General features: G+C 45.9%; 1 protein-coding gene across 1 annotated transcript in view; it reads left to right on the top strand.

The window, feature by feature from the left end:
- The first annotated feature begins 11,693 nt into the window (after positions 1–11,693).
- The window catches only part of CHST15 (carbohydrate sulfotransferase 15), a 60,401-nt gene continuing 51,141 nt past the window's right edge, over positions 11,694–20,953 (top strand). The window contains exon 1 of the mRNA XM_056529663.1: positions 11,694–11,847. The gene's annotated coding sequence lies outside the window, so the exon portion shown is untranslated. The remainder of the gene's footprint in view (positions 11,848–20,953) is intronic.

The raw sequence follows: 20,953 nt of genomic DNA on the forward strand, positions 1-20,953 counted from the left end.
ACACGTTTGCACTTTTTCTTGCACTTTCGGTGATAGAGAGCACTTGCCTCGGCTCTTTAAAAAAAATACCTTGCATGATTGTCTATGCATTTCAATAAAGTATGCATGGCATGTACAATAGAGCTACATTTTGGCTGTAACAGCTGATTATATTAAATGGGCACTGTCACCAACTTTATTTTTTGATATGTTGTAGTACTTATGTACTACAACATATCTCTAATATATTGTCATTATATATTTTTTTTGATTATCAGGGTGAAATTTCCGTTTAAAAACCGGCCACTAGGGGTCACCCTCCTAGTGGCCGGCTGCAGCCTGGCGTGACGTCACGCCTGAAAAAGGACTGATTTTGGCCTGGCAATCAGTCCTTTTTCATTTAGGCTGCTCTCGCTCCCTGCCTGTCAATCAGACAGGCGGGAGCGAGTGCATTGGCTCCCCGGCCTCTGGCTGGGAGGCCACTCCTCCCGCACATGTCGTCGCCGCCGCTGTCCCTGCACGCCCTCTGCCGGACTCTGCAGGTATCAGAACGGAGGGAACGGGGTATGCCGGGCGGGGGGTTTGTGATGGAGGGAACGGGATATGCGGGCATGCGGGGTTGGGGGGGTTTGTAGCGCTGTAGCACCGCATGGCACTAACTTATAGTTTATTTACACAGGGTGCCTCCAGCTGTTTCACTACTACAACTCCCAGCATGCCCTGACAGCCAATAGATGTCAGGGCAAGCTGGGAGTTGTAGTGGTGAAACAGCTGGAGGCACCCTGTGTAGATAAACTAAGGGCGGAAGTGTCGGCCCCAGCAGGCATCAGTGACGTGGTGCCTGCAGGGGAAGTCTGCCTGGTAGCGAGCACACTACCAGGCAGACATAAAGTTATTTTTAATATAATAAAAAGAAAAATTAAAAGCAGACAGGGGGTTAGGGATAGATTGGCAATAGGCAGGGACAGAAAAAAAAATATGGGATGGTGGGAGCTACCCTTTAAATTAGAAAAGACAGACAACCCCTTTAAATTTAACTCCTAAATCACCTTAGGCAACTACTGAGGAAATGCATTTAACCAGTAAAGTACCCTTTGTCAAGATAAATATTCAGCAATATCGCCTTCTTCTTCCCTGCTTATGAATTTACATCTGGCCATGCACAGCTGTAACCTAGCTGTCGGCTGAATGATCAGATATCGTCTCTGGCTCCTTCATCCACACTCATATTCCAGGGAGAAAGAAAAGTGGCTGCTAGACATCTCCGGTGGAGCTTGTCTGCCAGGAAACAAAGGATCAGAAGGGTTAGAAGCAAACCTGTTTAACCCTTGTTTCTAATGACAGTAACGTTTAAAACACCAACCCAAATTTATTAAAGGAGTACTCCGGCGCGCACTTTTTTTCCTTTTATCCCACCCGGGCTGCAAAATAAAAGAAAACACACTTTCTCTTACCTGCCAACGAGCCCCCGGAGCTCCGGTACACTCCGGTACAGGTGTTCGGTCCCCGGGCTGTATTCTTCTTACTCCCTGTTAGCCCGGCACGTCACACGGAGCTTCTGCCTATCACTGGCCGAGGCGGGACATTGCTGCGGCCGGTGAAAGGTTGAAGCTCCGTGTGACGTGTGGGGTAAGAGAAAGTGTGTTTTCTTTTATTTTGCAGCCCGGACTGGATGAAAGAAAAAAGTGCACGCCGGACTACTCCTTTAAGTTTGCAAGAACTTTTGGCTTAAATGGGCACTGTCAGATTAAAAAACTTTTTATATGTTATGCATCATGGCAAATCATTACCCTTTCCAATATATTTCATTAAAGGGGTACATTAAAGGATAGAGGATAACATGTCAGATCGCGGGGGTCCCGCCACTGGGGACCCCCGGGATCTACCATGCTGCAACCACCTTTAGCGGCTTCGAAATCCGCTGGAGGTCCTCAGGCTGACTCCATCTCAACCACGAGGGCGGAGCATAGTGATGTCACACCTCGGCCCCCGTGTGACATCATGCTCCACCCCCTCAATGCAAGTCTATTGGAGGGGCGTGACAGCTGCCACGCCCCCTCCCATGAGGGCGGAGCCGTGACATCACTATGCTCCGTCCCCGTGATCGCCACGCTCCGGGGACTGATTCTAATGGGGTGCGGCGTGGAAGATCAGGGGGGTCCCCAGCGCCGGGTCCTCCGTGATCAGGCATCTTATCCCCTATCCTTATCCCCCATCTTATCCCCCTATCCGGCGGGTCCCCCGTGATCAGGCATCTAATCCCCTATCCTTTTGCTAGGGGATAAGATGTCTAAGCGCCGGAGTACCCCTTTAAATGTTTTTATCTGCTTTTCATCGAAATCATGGCTAATAAAAAAGGACCATTAGGGTTGCCCGTATCATCCAGAATATAATCCTGTCTGGCTGCAGTATTACATTTGTCCAAGCTGAAGCACAGTTGGGACAAAGTCCAGTAAGTGAGGGCAGGACAAGCAATCCTCTCAATCCTCTCACTCCTGTTCTATCGCACTCCAGCAGGAAAACAGAGAGGAGGGGTTAGTGTGCTGCCTAATCTTATGTCGGGAAACTATGCTGTCTACCTAATGTGGGGCACACTGCTGTCTACCTAATGTGGGGCACACTGCTGTCTACCTAATGTGGGGCACACTGCTGTCTACCTAATGTGGGGGAATTATGCTGTCTACCTAATATGGGGAAACTATGCTGTCTACCTATTGTGGGGGTACTATGCTGTCTACCTAATGTGGGGGAACTATGCTGCCTACCTAATGTGGGGGTACTATGCTGTCCACCTAATGTGGGGAAACTATGCTGTCTATCTAATGTGGGGGTACTATGCTGTCCACCTAATGTGGGGAAAATATGCTGTCTACCTAATGTGAGGAAACCATGCTGTCTACCTAATGTGGGGGTACTATGCTGCCTACCTAATGTGGGGTACTATGTCCAGACTTCGGGGACCTGCAAGCTGTCTCCATAGAACATCAGGCGGCATCCATCGGATCTGTGGCAGACAGACCAGCCGCATCAGCACACGCCAGCGTGTGGTCGGACCCCCAGCAATTTATAACTTATCACCTATCCTATAAGTTATCTTTCACTACAGAACTCCTTTAAGTGTATTGCACGCCATAAAATACCCTATAACTTTTTTCCACATTCTTGGAGTTTGCCTGTACACTTAATATTTTCCTATGTCAAAATTTTTTATTGGTCAGGTCTGAGTGTTCAGACCCTGACCAATCACAAGAACTAGCCGGGAGAAGTAAAAAAAAATAAATTAAATGGAATAGAAAAGATATGCCTAAAGTCTTATAGGAACCGGAAGCTGCTGCATCAGTGTGATAGTCGTCTGTGGGGGTGGGTTGTTGTGTGGCGGGTGTCCAAGGCCGGCCTGCATGGTCATAAATGATCGGAAACAGAACTTCTCTGTCTGAAGAGCATAGGATCCTCAGCGCTTCTGGACACCAGTATATGTAACATACAAAAGCTTTATTTGTTTCTTCGTTAAAAACATAGTAGGGGTACAAAAATGGGTAAAATCAGACCAATGTACCCATTTTTGTACCTCTACTATGTTTTTAATGAAGAAATAAATAAAGCTTTTGTATTTTACATATACTGGTGTCCAGAAGCGCTGAGGATCCTATGCTCTTCAGAGAGAGAACTTCTGTTTCCTACCTACCTTGTTTGCGGCAGCAACGTCCTGACTGCACCTGGGCCAGAGGGGAATCGTGATTCTGCATGTTGGAGTAGGACTTTTTCCTATGTTTATGTCATAAATAATCCCTGAATTTAATAAGATATAGATTTATTCGGCATTAAGCCATTTCCCTCTGGATGTGCTATAGACCTCATAACCTCAGTCAATCTTGTTGCCAATATTCTTGCTATTTGGAATCCATATTAATGAGGGGGATTGCTGTATATATACTTTGCCTGACGAAGGGTCCGTTCTGGACCAGAAACGCGTAGCTTATGTATTCACAAATAAAGCCTTTTAAAGGAACGCAGATGTGTTCCTGAACTTCTTAATATCCAGAGTTCCAGCGCCAAAATTCGTCCACATTTTCTACAAAAACCTGTATAATTTTTCCGGACTGAATTTGTACCGCCTATTTTGGCTGTCGTGCGCCAAATTTACTATAAAGGTGCACGGCCTTAAAAAAATATGGCACCTTTTGAGTGTTACCTCAGCTTTTGCTGGTTCTAGTTACAGTGAAAAGGTTGCCTCGACATGGAATGAATTTTTGGCTTACTTAAAGGGGTACTCCAGTGGGAAATTTTTTTTAAAATTTTTTAAATCAACTAGGGCCAGAAAGTTAAACAGATTTGTAAATTACTTCTATTAAAAAATCTTAATCCTTCCAGTACTTATTAGCTGCTGAATACTACAGAGGAAATTCTTTTTGTTTTGGAACACAGAGCTCTCTGCTGAATCACAAGCACAGTGCTCTCTGCTCACATCTCTGTCCTCTATGTTTTCTATGGGGATTTTCTCCTACTCTGGGCAGTTCCTAAAATGGATAGAGATGTCAGCAGAGAGCACTGTGCTTGTGATGTCAGCAGAGAGCTCTGTGTTCCAAAAAGAAAATAATTTTCTCTGTAGTATTCCTCAGCTAATAAGTACTGGAATGATTAAGATGTTTTAATAGAAGTAATGTACAAATTTATAAGGAAAAAAAGGGGGGTACCAAATGCCTCTAGACTAATACCATAAAATGGTACATGATGATGAAATTACAGAAAAATAAAGTCGGACTGTGCTTCACTTTAAATGATGTACAAATTTAATATAAAATATTACAAAAGAGACATAAAATAAATGATGCAAATCTAATACATAAATGCCTCCTACCACAGGGCCCTTGGGGGGAGGTATGGTATTGAAATACAAAGAATATTAAAAAATGTTTTAAAAAATGGCATGTACATTGTATTCTACCGCTATCTCAATATTGTGCAAACCGACATAATATACTTTTATAAGGTACACTCCGTTCTCATATGGTTTAGAACAGTTCACAAAGTGGTATAATTACCAACTCCTAAAGGTGATTTTTTGGCTGGACGTCCGAGAGATAGGTGTTGTAGAGGCTGTGTCCAGCGCTAGTATGCGCTTATGGTGACGGGCCCGGATGCCACAGGCCAAGGAGAAATCACCGGTCACGGAATGATTCCGGAGATGGATGCAGGCTCGGAGACAGATGTCGTGGAGGCTGTGTCCAGCGTTGGCATGCACTTGCGGTGACGGGCCCGGTTGCCACAGGCCGAGGAGAAGTCACCGGTCACGGAGTGGCTCCGGGGATGGAGGTACACTCGGAGATAGATGGATCTTGCTCCGGAAATGAAGGAAAGCCTCGTGGAGGATCTCTCGGCGTCTGGTGGAATGGCGGATAGAAAGCAGCCAGGTGTGGAAGCAGCAGATGATAGAGTTGTATCGGAGGTAAGTGATAGCGGTTTATGAAATGCGGTGGTCATGCGGTAAATATTTTTTTCTCTAGACGCGTTTCAGGGTACTTTATATATGACCCTTTCCTCAGTAGAGATATAGGATATATCTCTACTGAGGAAAGGGTCATATATAAAGTACCCTGAAACGCGTCTAGAGAAAGAAATATTTACCGCATGACCACCGCAATCCATAAACCGCTATTAGTCTAGAGGCATTTGGTACCCCCCTTTTTATCCTTATATATTATTTTGTACTGGTATTTTTTTGGTGTAAATATTTTCCATTTAGCCTCGACTAATTTATATTGTGAGCTGCACATACCCCAATTCCTTTTTGATTTAATATACAAATTTGTTTAACTTTCTGGCACCAGTTGATTTAAAAAAAAATAAAGTTTTCCACTGGAGTACCCCTTTAAGTAAGCCAAAAATTCATTCCATGTCGAGGCAACATTTTCACTGTAACTAGAACTCCTTTAAAGGGGTACTCCAGTGGAAAACTTATTTTTATTTTTTTAAATCAACTGGTGCCAGAAAGTTAAACAGATTTGTAAATTACTTCTATTAAAAAATCTTAATCCTTTCAGTACTTATTAGCTGCTGAATACTACAGAGGAAATTATTTACTGTTTTGAAAAACAGTGTTCTCTGCTGAATCATGAGCACAGTGTTCTCTGCTGACATCATGACCACAGTGTTCTCTGCTGACATCTCTGTCCATTTTAGGAACTGTCCAGAGCAGCATATGTTTTCTATGGGGATTTTCTATGGGGACTCTGAACAGTTCCTAAAATGGACAGAGATGTCAGTAGAGAGCACTGTGCTCGTGATGTCAGCAGAGAGCTCTGTGTTCCAAAAAGAAAATAATTTTCTCTGTAGTGTTCAGCAGCTAATAAGTACTGGAAGGATTAAGATTTTTTTTTTTTATAGAAGTAATTTACAAATTGGTTTAACTTTCTGGCACCAGTTGATTAAAATAGAAAATGTTTTCCACTGGAGTACCCCTTTAAGGTAAGGTGAATGCGCCTTTTTATGTACCCTTTTGCCAAAAGGCGCAAATAACAAATACCGTGTGCCGCTGTGGAAAGTGCCCACAGCTGGAATTCACAGTCAGTTTAAAAAAAGGGCATGTATGAAAAAGACTCAACAAAAAGGCGCAATAACACACTGCGCCCAAAGATGCGCCCAAAGATGCACCTTTTTGACACCACAAAAACGGCATAAACCCAATATTAAATACCCCCCTGCGTGTGAGCAGGAAATGTACTACAAGTTTAGCGTTAATAATGTTATATTATCAATATTCTACATAAAAAATAACTTACCTATAATATCACCAGTGAAGCCATTTCACTGCTGTAAACGCATGTTTTAGGTTTATATTACCATTTTTTTTTACTTGCTTTAACCCCTTAAGGACACAGCCCATTTAGGCCTTAACCCCTTAACGACGCAGGACGTATATTTACGTCCTGCGCCGCCTCCCGCGATATGAAGCGGGATCGCGCCGCGATCCCGCATCATCGCGTGGGTCCCGGCGCTAATCAACGGCCGGGACCCGCGGCTAATACCACACATCGCCGATCGTGGCGATGTGCGGTATTAACCCTTTAGAAGCGGCGGTCAAAGCTGACCGCCGCTTCTAAAGTGAAACTGAAAGTATCCCGGCTGCTCAGTCGGGCTGTTCGGGACCGCCGCGGTGAAATCGCGGCGTCCCGAACAGCTGATCGGACACCGGGAGGGCTCTTACCTGCCTCCTCGGTGTCCGATCGACGAATGACTGCTCCGTGCCTGAGATCCAGGCAGGAGCAGTCAAGCGCCGATAATGCTGATCACAGGCGTGTTAATACACGCCTGTGATCAGGATGAGAGATCAGTGTGTGCAGTGTTATAGGTCCCTATGGGACTTATAACACTGCAAAAAAAAAAGTAAAAAAAAAAGTGTTAATAAAGGTCATTTAGCCCCTTCCCTAATAAAAGTTTGAATCACCCCCCTTTTCCCATAAAAAAAATAAAACTGTGTAAAAAATAAAATAAAAATAAACATATGTGGTATCGCCGCGTGCGTAAATGTTCGAACTATAAAAATATATCATTAATTAAGCCGTAGGGTCAATGGCGTACGCGCAAAAAAGTTCCAAAGTCCAAAAAAGCGTATTTTGGTAACTTTTTATAACATTAAAAAATGAATAAAAAGTGATCAAAAAGTCATATCAAAACAAAAATCATACCAGTAAAAACTTCAGATCACGGCGCAAAAAATGAGTCCTCATACCGCCCCGTACGTGGAAAAATAAAAAAGTTATAGGGGTCAGAAGATGACATTTTTAAACGTAAAAATTTTCCTGCATGTAGTTATGATTTTTTCCAGAAGTGCGACAAAATTAAACCTATATAAGTAGGGTATCATTTTAACCGTATGGACCTACAGAATAATGATAAGGTGTAATTTTTACCGAAATATGCACTGCGTAGAAACGGAAGCCCCCAAAAGTTACAAAATGGCGTTTTTTTTTCGATTTTGTCGCACAATGATTTTTTTTTCCGTTTCGCCGTGCATTTTTGGGTAAAATGACTAATGTCACTGCAAAGTAGAATTGGCGACGCAAAAAATAAGCCATAATATGGATTTTTAGGTGGAAAATTGAAAGGGTTATGATTTTTAAAAGGTAAGGAGGAAAAAACGAAAGTGCAAAAACGGAAAAACCCTGAGTCCTTAAGGGGTTAAAGGTGTTCTGTAGTGAAAAATTACTTATCCCCTATCCGAAGGATAAGGGATAAGTTATAGATTGCCATCCACAGTTATATTTCCATCCACAGACCCATGGGAGGGCTTGTTTTTTGCACAATTAATTGCACTTTGTAATGACATCACTCATTTTCTGACAGCAACATCAATCATTGGAACCTTTTTTCTCCAGATGGAGGGAGCGCCCTCTTGTCTTCTGAAGGGGTTTTACCTGGAACAGTTTTTTCCCATATTTTTTGTATGGGCCATTTATATACTTAAATAAGTTGATCAGCGGAAAAAATGAACTTGAGTCCGAAATTTGAATTTATAGGGGTACTCCGGAACTGTCCAGAGTAGCATAGGTTTGCTATGGGGATTTTCTCCTGCTCTGGACATTTCCTGATACGGGCATCAGGTGTCAGAAGAGAGCACTGTGGACAAGACAAAAAAGAAATTCAACAAAGAAAAGAATATCCTCTGTAGCATACAGCTGCTAATAAGTACTGGAAGGGTAAAGATTTTTTAATAGAAGTCATTTACAAATCTGTTTAACCTGTTGGGGACGGAGGGCGTATGGATACTTGTACACCCTCTGTATTTCCAATCACCGCAGCTCGCCTGGTGGTGATCGGAACGGGATGCCTACTGAAATCATTCAACAGGCATCCCATGCCAATGCCCAGGGGGGCCCTGAGACCACCTACCTCCTTTCCCTGCTATTGGTCGATCAGAAGCGATCAACCAATAGCAGATCGGGGGCAGGGGGATTAAAGTTCGGTTCCCCCGCTCTGCCCACCCACTGTAGTCCGGGAAGAGCAGGGGAACCGTTGGTGACCAGCGCCCGAGGTCACTTACCACCGTCGGCGGCGGGCGACGATAGGCGGCGGCATCGGGCAGCGATGACAGGCGGCTCCCTGGTGCGGCGATGATGTGCAGACTACGGAAGCCGGTGAGTTGCCTAGCAACATCTGGAGGGCCACAGTTTGAAACCACTATACAGTGGTCTCTAAACTGTAGCCCTCCAGATGTTGCAAAACTACAACTCCCAGCATGCCCAGACAGCTGTTTGGGCTTGCCGGGATTTGTAGTTTTTCAACAGCTGGAGGTCTACAGTTTAGAGACCACTGAACAGTGATCTCTAAACTGTGGCCCTCTCGATCTTGCAAAACTACAACTCCTAGCATGCTCACACAGCAGTTTGCAGTCTGGGCATACTGGGATTTGTAGTTTTGCAACAGCTGGAGGGCTACAGTTTGGAGATCACTGTGCAGTGGTCTCTAAACAGTGGCCCTCCAGATCTTGCAAAACTACAACTCCCAGCATGCACACATAGCAGTTTGCTGTCTGGGCATGCTGGGATTTGTAGTTTTGCAACATTTGGAGGGCCACAGTTTGGAGATCACTGTGCAGTGGTTTCTAAACTGTGGCCCTTCAGATCTTGCAAAACTACAACTCCCAGCATGCTCAAACAGCAAACAGCAGTCTCGGCATGCTGGGAGTTGTAGATGCATACCTCCAGTTGTTGCATAACTACATCTCACAGCATACCCTTCGGTGATCAGTACATGATGGGAGTTGTAGTTTTGCAACAGCTGGAGGCACACTGGTTGGAAAATACTGAGTAAGGTAACAGAACCTAACTGAAGGTTTTCCAACCAGTGTGCCTCTAGCTGTTGCAAAAGTACAACTCCCAGCATGTACAGTATGTCAGTGCATGCTGGGAGTTGTAGTTTTTCAACAGCAAAAAATAAATAAATAAATAAATAAATAAAAATAAAACCCCATACTTCACAAGAGGTAAAAGTAAAAAAGATCCCCAAAATTTGTAATGCAATTTCTCCTGAGTACGGAAATACCCCATATGTGGGCGTAAAATGCTTTGCGGAGGCATAACAAGGCTCAGGAGTGAGAGCGCACTATGTACATTTGAGGCCTAAATTGTGATTTGCACAGGGGTGGCTGATTTTACAGTGGTTCTGACATAAACGTAAAAAAAAAAAATACCCACATGTGACCCCATTTTGGAAACTACACCCCTCACGGAACGTAACAAGGGGTATAGTGAGCCTTAACACCCCACATATGTTTGACGAATTTTCATTAAAGTTGGATGGGAAAATGAAGAAAACATTTTTTTTTACTAAAATGCTGGTGTTACCCTACATTTTTCATTTTCACAAGGGAAAATAGGAAAAAAGCCCCCCAAAATTTGCAATCCCATTTCTTCTGTGGATGTAAAGTGCTCTGCGGGCGCACTACAATGCTCAGAAGAGAAGGAGAGCCATTGGGCTTTTGAAGAGAAAATTTGTCCGGAATTGAAGGCCACATGTGTTTACAAAGCCCCCATAGTGCCAGAACAATGGACCCCCCCACATGTGACCCCATTTAGGAAATTTCACCCCTCATGTAATGTAATAAGGGGTACAGTGAGAATTTACGCCCCACAGGTGTCTGACAGATTTTTGGAACAGTGGTCCATGAAAAATTTTATTTTTCATTTGCTCAGCCCACTGTTCCAAAGATCTGTCAAATGCCAGTGGGGTGTAAATACTCACTGCGCCCCTTATTAAATTCTCTGAGGGGTGTAGTTTCCAAAATGTGGGGTGTCCACTGTTCTGTAAATGCACATGGCCCCCGACTTCCATTCCAAACACATTCTCTCTCCAAAAGCTCAATGGCGCTCCTCCTCTTCTGAGCATTGTAGTGCGCCAGCAGAGCACTTGACGTCCACACATGGGGAATTTCTACACTCAGAAGAAATGGGGTTACACATTTTGGGGGGCATTTTCTCCTATTACCCCTTGTAAAAATGTAAAATTTTGGGGAAAAAACTGCACTTTAGTGATTTTTTTTTTTTCATTTACACATCCGACTTTAACGGAAAGTCGTCAAACACCTGTGAGGTCTTAAGGCTCACTGGACCCCTTGTTACGTGCCTTGAGAGGAGCTGTTTCCAAAATAGTATGCCATGTGGTTTTTTTTTTGCTATTCTGGCACCGGGCATGCTGGAAATTGTAGCTTTGCAACAGCTGGAGGCACATTAGTTAGGAAACACTAGGGTAGCGTCACATGTCTCGCTGCGCTGGTAGATTTTGCTGCAGATTTGCCTTTATTTCATAGATCACATCTACATCCTGGTAGTCTACATATTTACCTTGTGACACTTCAGTAGTTGTGGTGTTTTAGCACGTCTTTATACGTCAGTAGTTGTGGTGTTTTAGCACGTCTTTATACGTCAGTAGTTGTGGTGTTTTAGCACGTCTTTATACGTCAGTAGTTGTGGTGTTTTAGCACGTCTTTATACGTCAGTAGTTGTGGTGTTTTAGCACGTCTTTATACGTCAGTAGTTATGGTCTCTGAGCACGTCTTGCATTGTAATCACTGATAAACTTCCTCTCAGCTTCCTCCTTAGCTCACTTATCTGCAGAACACCATGTGCAGCTACTACACACACTACGGTAGGAGCCGTGCATTACGGTAGCGGTTGTAGCTGGGATGGGCCGCTCCTGATTGACGTGCGGTGGGCGTGGCCTGATGCTTTATTCCAGGCGGCAGGGTATCTCTAGCCGGGCAGATGCCAGGGATGCTGCGGCTGCCGCCCGTGTGTCCTCCGCTGTGTGCCAGGCACCGGGGTGTGGAGGACTTTATCCTGGGCACAGAGGAGAGGGGAGATGTCTTCACAGGTAACTTGTGTCTCCGGGGGGATGTGGGGGTCGTCTGCTGCATTTGGTAGAGTCACAACTTCACAGAGCAGGGATGCGGTGCAGTGTGCTCAGTGCAGGGCTCAGCTACACCAGGCACTGTGCAGGGCTCAGCTACACCAGGCACTGTGCAGGGCTCAGCTACACCAGGCACTGTGCAGGGCTCAGCTACACCAGGCACTGTGCAGGGCTCAGCTACACCTGGCACTGTGCAGGGCTCAGCTACACCAGGCACTGTGCAGGGCTCAGCTACACCAGGCACTGTGCAGGGCTCAGCTACACCAGGCACTGTGCAGGGCTCAGCTACACCAGGCACTGTGCAGGGCTCAGCTACACCGGGCACTGTGCACTCTCAGCTACACCAGGCACTGTGCACTCTCAGCTACACCAGGCACTGTGCACTCTCAGCTACACCGGGCACTGTGCACTCTCAGCTACACCAGGCACTGTGCACTCTCACCTACACCGGGCACTGTGCACTCTCACCTACACCGGGCACTGTGCACTCTCACCTACACCAGGCACTGTGCACTCTCAACTACACCGGGCACTGTGCACTCTCAGCTACACCAGGCACTGTGCACTCTCAGCTACACCAGGCACTGTGCACTCTCAGCTACACCAGGCACTGTGCACTCTCAGCTACACCAGGCACTGTGCACTCTCAGCTACACCAGGCACTGTGCACTCTCAGCTACACCGGGCACTGTGCACTCTCAGCTACACCAGGCACTGTGCACTCTCAGCTACACCGGGCACTGCGCACTCTCAGCTACACCAGGCACTGTGCACTCTCAGCTACACCAGGCACTGTGCACTCTCAGCTACACCAGGCACTGTGCAGGGCTCAGCTACACCAGGCACTGTGCACTCTCAGCTACACCAGGCACTGTGCACTCTCAGCTACACCGGGCACTGTGCAGGGCTCAGCTACACCGGGCACTGTGCACTCTCAGCTACACCGGGCACTGTGCACTCTCAGCTACACCGGGCACTGTGCACTCTCAGCTACACCGGGCACTGTGCACTCTCAGCTACACCGGGCACTGTGCACTCTCAGCTACACCAGGCACTGTGCACTCTCGGCTACACCAGGCACTGTGCAGGGCTCAGCTACACCAGGCACTGTGCACTCTCAGCTACACCAGGCACTGTGCACTCTCAGCTACACCAGGCACTGTGCAGGGCTCAGCTACACCAGGCACTGTGCACTCTCAGCTACACCGGGCACTGTGCACTCTCAGCTACACCAGGCACTGTGCACTCTCAGCTACACCAGGCACTGTGCACTCTCAGCTACACCAGGCACTGTGCAGGGCTCAGCTACACCGGGCACTGTGCACTCTCAGCTACACCGGGCACTGTGCACTCTCAGCTACACCAGGCACTGTGCACTCTCAGCTACACCGGGCACTGTGCACTCTCAGCTACACCGGGCACTGTGCACTCTCAGCTACACCAGGCACTGTGCACTCTCAGCTACACCGGGCACTGTGCACTCTCAGCTACACCGGGCACTGTGCACTCTCAGCTACACCAGGCACTGTGCACTCTCAGCTACACCAGGCACTGTGCACTCTCAGCTACACCGGGCACTGTGCACTCTCACCTACACCAGGCACTGTGCACTCTCTGCTACACCGGGCACTGTGCACTCTCACCTACACCAGGCACTCTCACCTACACCAGGCACTGTGCACTCTCACCTACACCAGGCACTGTGCACTCTCTGCTACACCGGGCACTGTGCACTCTCTGCTACACCGGGCACTGTGCACTCTCTGCTACACCGGGCACTGTGCACTCTCTGCTACACCGGGCACTGTGCACTCTCTGCTACACCAGGCACTGTGCACTCTCAGCTACACCAGGCACTGTGCAGGGCTCAGCTACACCAGGCACTGTGCACTCTCAGCTACACCGGGCACTGTGCACTCTCAGCTACACCAGGCACTGTGCACTCTCAGCTACACCAGGCACTGTGCACTCTCAGCTACACCAGGCACTGTGCAGGGCTCAGCTACACCGGGCACTGTGCACTCTCAGCTACACCGGGCACTGTGCACTCTCAGCTACACCAGGCACTGTGCACTCTCAGCTACACCGGGCACTGTGCACTCTCAGCTACACCGGGCACTGTGCACTCTCAGCTACACCAGGCACTGTGCACTCTCAGCTACACCGGGCACTGTGCACTCTCAGCTACACCGGGCACTGTGCACTCTCACCTACACCAGGCACTGTGCACTCTCTGCTACACCGGGCACTGTGCACTCTCACCTACACCAGGCACTCTCACCTACACCAGGCACTGTGCACTCTCACCTACACCAGGCACTGTGCACTCTCTGCTACACCGGGCACTGTGCACTCTCTGCTACACCGGGCACTGTGCACTCTCTGCTACACCGGGCACTGTGCACTCTCTGCTACACCGGGCACTGTGCACTCTCTGCTACACCGGGCACTGTGCACTCTCTGCTACACCGGGCACTGTGCACTCTCTGCTACACCGGGCACTGTGCACTCTCAGCTACACCGGGCACTGTGCACTCTCAGCTACACCGGGCACTGTGCACTCTCAGCTACACCGGGCACTGTGCACTCTCAGCTACACCGGGCACTGTGCACTCTCAGCTACACCGGGCACTGTGCACTCTCAGCTACACCGGGCACTGTGCACTCTCAGCTACACCGGGCACTGTGCACTCTCAGCTACACCGGGCACTGTGCACTCACAGCTACACCGGGCACTGTGCACTCTCAGCTACACCGGGCACTGCGCACTCTCAGCTACACCGGGCACTGCGCACTCTCAGCTACACCGGGCACTGTGCACTCTCAGCTACACCGGGCACTGTGCACTCTCAGCTACACCGGGCACTGCGCACTCTCAGCTACACCGGGCACTGCGCACTCTCAGCTACACCGGGCACTGCGCACTCTCAGCTACACCGGGCACTGCGCACTCTCAGCTACACCGGGCACTGCGCACTCTCAGCTACACCGGGCACTGCGCACTCTCAGCTACACCGGGCACTGCGCACTCTCAGCTACACCGGGCACTGCGCACTCTCAGCTACACCGGGCACTGCGCACTCTCAGCTACACCGGGCACTGTGCACTCTCAGCTACACCGGGCACTGTGCACTCTCAGCTACACCGGGCACTGTGCACTCTCAGCTACACCGGGCACCGTGCACTCTCAGCTACACCGGGCACCGTGCACTCTCAGCTACACCGGGCACTGTGCACTCTCAGCTCTGCTACATGCAATGAAGTCAGGGTCACCATTTCTAGCTGGATCCACTCCTTTGATCCGGTATCTAGTAGTTCAGAACTGCAATATCTGAACAGATAGCACAGATACTTGGGACACCACTTATTTTATTATTATTATTATTATTATTAATATAATATATCATATATGTATGTATATATATATATATATATATATATATATATATAATATATTAGCTATTATTACTAATAATATATATGTATATATATTTATTATAATTAATATTGTTTTTATTATTTATATATGTATAAATATATATATATATATATATAAATGTATAATTACTATTATTATTAATTATGTATACATATATATATATATATATATTATTTACCGTATTATTATCATTATTAATTATTATTATAATATATATATATATATATTAGCTATTATTACTAATATATATGTATACATATATATATTATAATTAATATTGTTTTTATTATTTATATATGCATATATATATAAACATATTATTATTAAAAAAAAATTTATTATTTATATATGTATATATATATAAATGTATTATTACTATTATTATTAATAATTATGTATACATATATATATTATTATTATTTATTAATTATGTATACATATATATATTTTTTATTATTATTATTATTTATCATTATTTCTTTATCTAAAGTTTTCTTAAGGGATTATTTAATATGCATTTGTTACTCCAAAATGTCTGGTAATCCGGCACGTGTCAAATTTAAGAGATGTCTCATACAGAAAAATATTCGCTCATTATGCCCGGGTGGCCAGAATATAAAATATCAAAGGGGCCTCGCCTGCCGCCGCTACCTTGGTGTCCCGGTATCGCGCTCCAGTTCTCCGGTGGTGCCTTCTTCCGCGTTGCTTGTGGTCAACACGTCAACACTTGCTGGTCAGCAAATCGTCAGCCGCGGCGATGTCCCCCCCCCCCCCCCTTGGCTGGGGATTAGCTGAGCCTCAGTGTGACGTGCGGACCACTGGCATCGCGGAAGAAGACACCACGGGAGAACTGGGGCGCGATACCGGGACACCAAGGGAGCGGCGGCAGGTGTTCCTTTATAGTCTGGGCAACCGGGCATAATGATGTAATGTTTTTCTATATCTCCTTTAAGGAATTTTGCAGCATTTCGATCAATGTGAAGGGTTTGCGAGTACTGGATCGGGGGCTACTATTATTATTATTTTGTATATAAAGGACACAAAATCCTTTGTAAAAAAATAAAATAAATAAAAAAAAAAAAAAACAGGACACAACCGGACACAAAACCGTGGTTGATTACGTTTTTGTGCACGGCAAAAAAAACTCACAAAACCGTACAAGTATAAAAACTAACACAACCATATACATCTTGTTGTGTATGTTTTTTTGTATGGGAGGTCAACGTATACGGTTTGCTATGCGGTTGTATACGGTTTTCAAATAAAAAACCGTATACAGGAACTGTATAGCAAAATTGTGATGTGAATGCACCACAGTTCCTGTATACGGTTTTGTATTCGAAAACCGTATACAACCGCATAGCAAACCGTATACGTTGACCTCCCATTATTGTCATTTAATGGACCTAATTCTAAACAAATGTCTAATTTCCATTATTTGAAATGATTTTAACGGGCGCAAGCGGAGATGACTTCTGTCCACAATCGACTTCAATTCGTTACAGACGTTATGATGTTATTTCTGATGGAAAAGAGAAAAATAGTGCACACCCGGTATATTTTTCCATCAAAATAATGGATATTAAGTGCAATTGATGTCAAATGAGATTTAAAAATGATCATTTGAAATCAATGGGATCCGTTCATTTCAGTTTCTCAGACTTCTCGACGCATCTGAGGAACGGAAGTGAAAACGCTGCTGTGAACCCTGCTTTACACGTCTGATGTATACAGCATTTCTCTGGTGAATAATAGTCTCCTGATCTGTGGCTGTACAGCAGTGGTCTCCAACCTGCAGACCTCCGGATGTTGCAAAACTACAACTCCCAGCATGCCCGGACAGCCAACGGCTGTCCGGGCATGCTTGGAGTTGTAGTTTTGCAACATCTGGAGGTCCACAGGTTGGAGACCACTGCTATACAGGATTGACCAGCGTTTCCCAACCAGTGAGCCTCTGGCTGTTGCAAAACTACAACTCTCAGCATGCCCGGACAGCCAAAAGCTCAATTTTGGGGCCCATTTTGGAGATCATAGGTGGGGCCCAGCTGTCAAAACCCCAATGCAGCATCATACTTATCCCCTATCCCAGTGCCAGACTGTGGACCTCCAGCTATTGCAAAACTACAACTCCCAGCATGCCCGGACAGCCAACGGCTGGGAGTTTTAGGTTTGCAACAGCTGGAGGTCCACAGTTTGGAGACCACTGCCCCATCCTGTGGATAGGGGATATGTAAATTTTTAAGAGAACTACAAATAAAATAAAAAATGTTTTGCCCAGGATGCTGCAACTAAAATAATAAACCTTCTGCCACTCCCCTGGTGCTGCTGGAATCGCTCTTGCGTCCTCCAGTCCCGGCCCTCTTTCGACACACTGCACACAGCTAAGCACTGTCCGCAGAGATGTCCCGCCACGGCCGGCAGCAGTGTCATGTAACGTACAGCAGTGTCATGTAACGCACTCGGGCACATAGGAAGAAGCCCGGGCCGGGCAGAGAAGCCTGTTCTGACTGAAACCACTGTGACTGATCAAGACTTTATGTTGTCATAAATCTAATGAGCAGTAATAGGAGCTCCCCCTCTACACATCATTGGTCTCATCCTGAGCAGACAGTAGGGGGAGGGGGAGCAGACTGCTTTCAGAGTGACGTGATGTCATAGCTACGAGGGAAAGAGAGTTGATAATGGAGATATGTGCAGTATGGTTAAAAGACATTTTATTAGGAAGTTGCTTTATTATGTTTTTTGACCCCATACACAGGACAAAGGGGTTCTCATTGAGGTTTTATTTTACCTCAAGTGTCATCAGAGGTGTCTGGGAGCATGGTCATAGCAATAGGGGTCAGGATATATAGGTATTGCTTTTGTATGGTTTGACTAGTATGACTGTATAGCTATGTGAAAGGTCTTACTATACTGGCTTCTGTAGGGCCTTATTCAGAGGATGTAATGTTCATGGGTTAAATTGCCCATATTTCACGTATCGTGCTCAGACTCGCTGCGGCTGTGCTGAAATCCGCTTCAATCCCTGTAGATCCCAATTCAGCCCCATTCTTCCAGGCGTTATTTTGTCTGTAGACATCGGAATGAGGCCTTGGTTAATCGGTAGTAATAACCATTGTTATTAAAGAAGGCCCCCGCCCTGCACACATATATTACTTCTATCACTGCCATCTAAATTCCATAATATCTCTTCTGCTGCCTGGTAGCAGAGAGATAATGTGAACAGTCCCACGTAAGCCTCTAATAGATTTCAATCTATTCCGGCTCCGACATAATGCATAAGAAATATGGAATGTAATAATGTATTTTTTTTTCTCCAGTTGAGGAATCAATAGAATAATGATGAGTTATTTCGTAGAGAATGAACCCAATCGGTCCCGGAATAGAGTATTGTGTATCCTATAGAGTAATGTAGAACAGTGTTCCCAACCGGTGTGCTTCCAGCTGATGCAAAACTACAACTCCCAGCATGCCCGGACAGCCGAAGGCTGTCCGGGCATGCTGGGAGTTGTAGTTTTGCAACAGCTGGAGGCACATTGGTTGGAAAACACTAGTGTGAAAGAAAAGATCTATTACTGCTTTTTGTCCCATTAAACAAGAAAAAAAATTCTTTACCCGGAAATGGTGCCACCAGGGTCCGTAAGCTGTGCATGATATTGCAGCTTAAAGGGGTACTCCACTGGAAAACATTTTTTTATTTAATTTAATTTTTTTTTTTAAATCAACTGGTGTCAGAAAGTTATACAGATTTGTTATTTACTTCTATTTAAAAATCTTAAAGGGGTTATCCAGGAAAAACATATATATATATATATAAACTGGCTCCAGAAAGTTAAACAGATTTGTAAATAATTGACTTCTATTAAAAAAATCTTAATCCTTTCAGTACTTATGAGCTGCTGAAGTTGAGTTGTTCTTTTCTGTCTTAGTGCTCTCTGATGACACCTGTCTTAGGGACTGTCCGGAGTAGAAGCAAATCCCCATAGCAAACCTCTTCTACTCTGTGCAGTTCCCGAGACAGACAGGGATGTCAGCAGAGAGCACTGTTGCAAGACAGAAAACAACAACTCAACTTCAGCATCTGATAATTATTGGAAGGATTTAAGATTTTTTTTTAATAGAAGTAATTTACAAATCTGTTTAACTTTTTGGAGCCAATTGATATAATAAAAAAGTTTTTTTCCTGGAATACCCCTTTAATTGTTTCTGTGGATGCCTGAATCAGGATTTACGCAGCAGATGTGAAACAGCGGGATTTCCAAGCGGAATATTTCAGCGGAATTCTGCTCAGAAAAAAAATAAAGGGAACACTAAGCTAACACATCCTAGATCTGAATGAATGAACTAATCAAATGAAATACTTTCGTCTTTACATAGTTGAATGTGCTGACAACAAAATCACACAAAAATTATCAATGGAAATCAAATTTATTAACCCATGGAGGTCTGGATATGGAGTCACACTCAAAATCAAAGTAGAAAACCACACTACAGGCTGATCCACCTTTGATGTAATGTTCTTACAACAAGTCACAATGAGACTCAGTAGTGTGTGTGGCCTCCACGTGCCCGTATGACCTCCCTACAACGCCTGGGCATGATCCTGATGAGGTGGTGGATGGTCTCCTGAGGGATGTCCTCCCAGACCTGGACTAAAGCATCCGCCAACTCCTGGACAGTCTGTGGTGCAATGTGGCATTGGTGAATGGAGCGAGATGTGATGTCCCAGATGTGCTCAATCGGATTCAGGTCTGGGGAACGGGCGGCCAGTCCATAGCATCAATGCCTTCCTCTTGCAGGAACTGCTGACACACTCCAGCCAAATGAGTTCTAGCATTGTCTTGTATTAGGAGGAACCCAGGGCCAACCGCACCAGCATATAGTCTCATAAGGGGACTGAGGATCTCATCTCTGTACCTAATGGCAATCAGACTACCTCTGGCAAGCACATGGAGGGCTGTGCGGCCCCCAAAGAAATGCCACCTGTTGTCTGTTCCATTAGCACAACAGCATGTGAAATTGATTGTCAATCAGTGTTGTTTCCTGATTGGACAGTGGGATTTCACAGAAGTGTGATTGACTTGGAGTTACATTGTGTTGTTTGTGTTCCCTTTATTTTTTTGAGCAGTGTATATGCCTATCCACGTACTTCTGATTTAATATTTAAGCACAGAAAGATGTTTCTCTGTCCCATAGGGAAAAAATAATTACCGTATTTTTCGCTGTATAAGACGCACTTTTTCTTCCCCAAAACTGGGGGGAAAAAGTCGGTGCGTCTTATACGGCGAATACACCCCTATCGCGGCGGCCATCAAGGGCCGGGACCCGTGGCTAATACAGGACATCACCGATCGCGGTGATGCCCTGTATTAACCCTTCAGACGCGGCGATCAAAGATGACCGCCGCGTCTGAAGGGAAAGTGACACTAACCCGGCTATTCAGTCGGGCTGTTCGGGACCGCCGCGATTTCACCGCGGCGGTCCCGAACAGCCCGACTGAATAGCTGGGTTAGTGCTTACAGGACACCGGGAGGGACCTTACCTGCCTCCTCTTTGTCTTCTCCGTTCAGGGATCCCCTGTATGGCCGGCACTCTCCTTCCTCGTCATCGCGTACGTGCGTCGGCGTGCGT

The sequence above is a fragment of the Hyla sarda genome, chromosome 7, assembly GCF_029499605.1.
Source record: "Hyla sarda isolate aHylSar1 chromosome 7, aHylSar1.hap1, whole genome shotgun sequence".
Lineage (NCBI taxonomy): Eukaryota > Metazoa > Chordata > Amphibia > Anura > Hylidae > Hyla > Hyla sarda.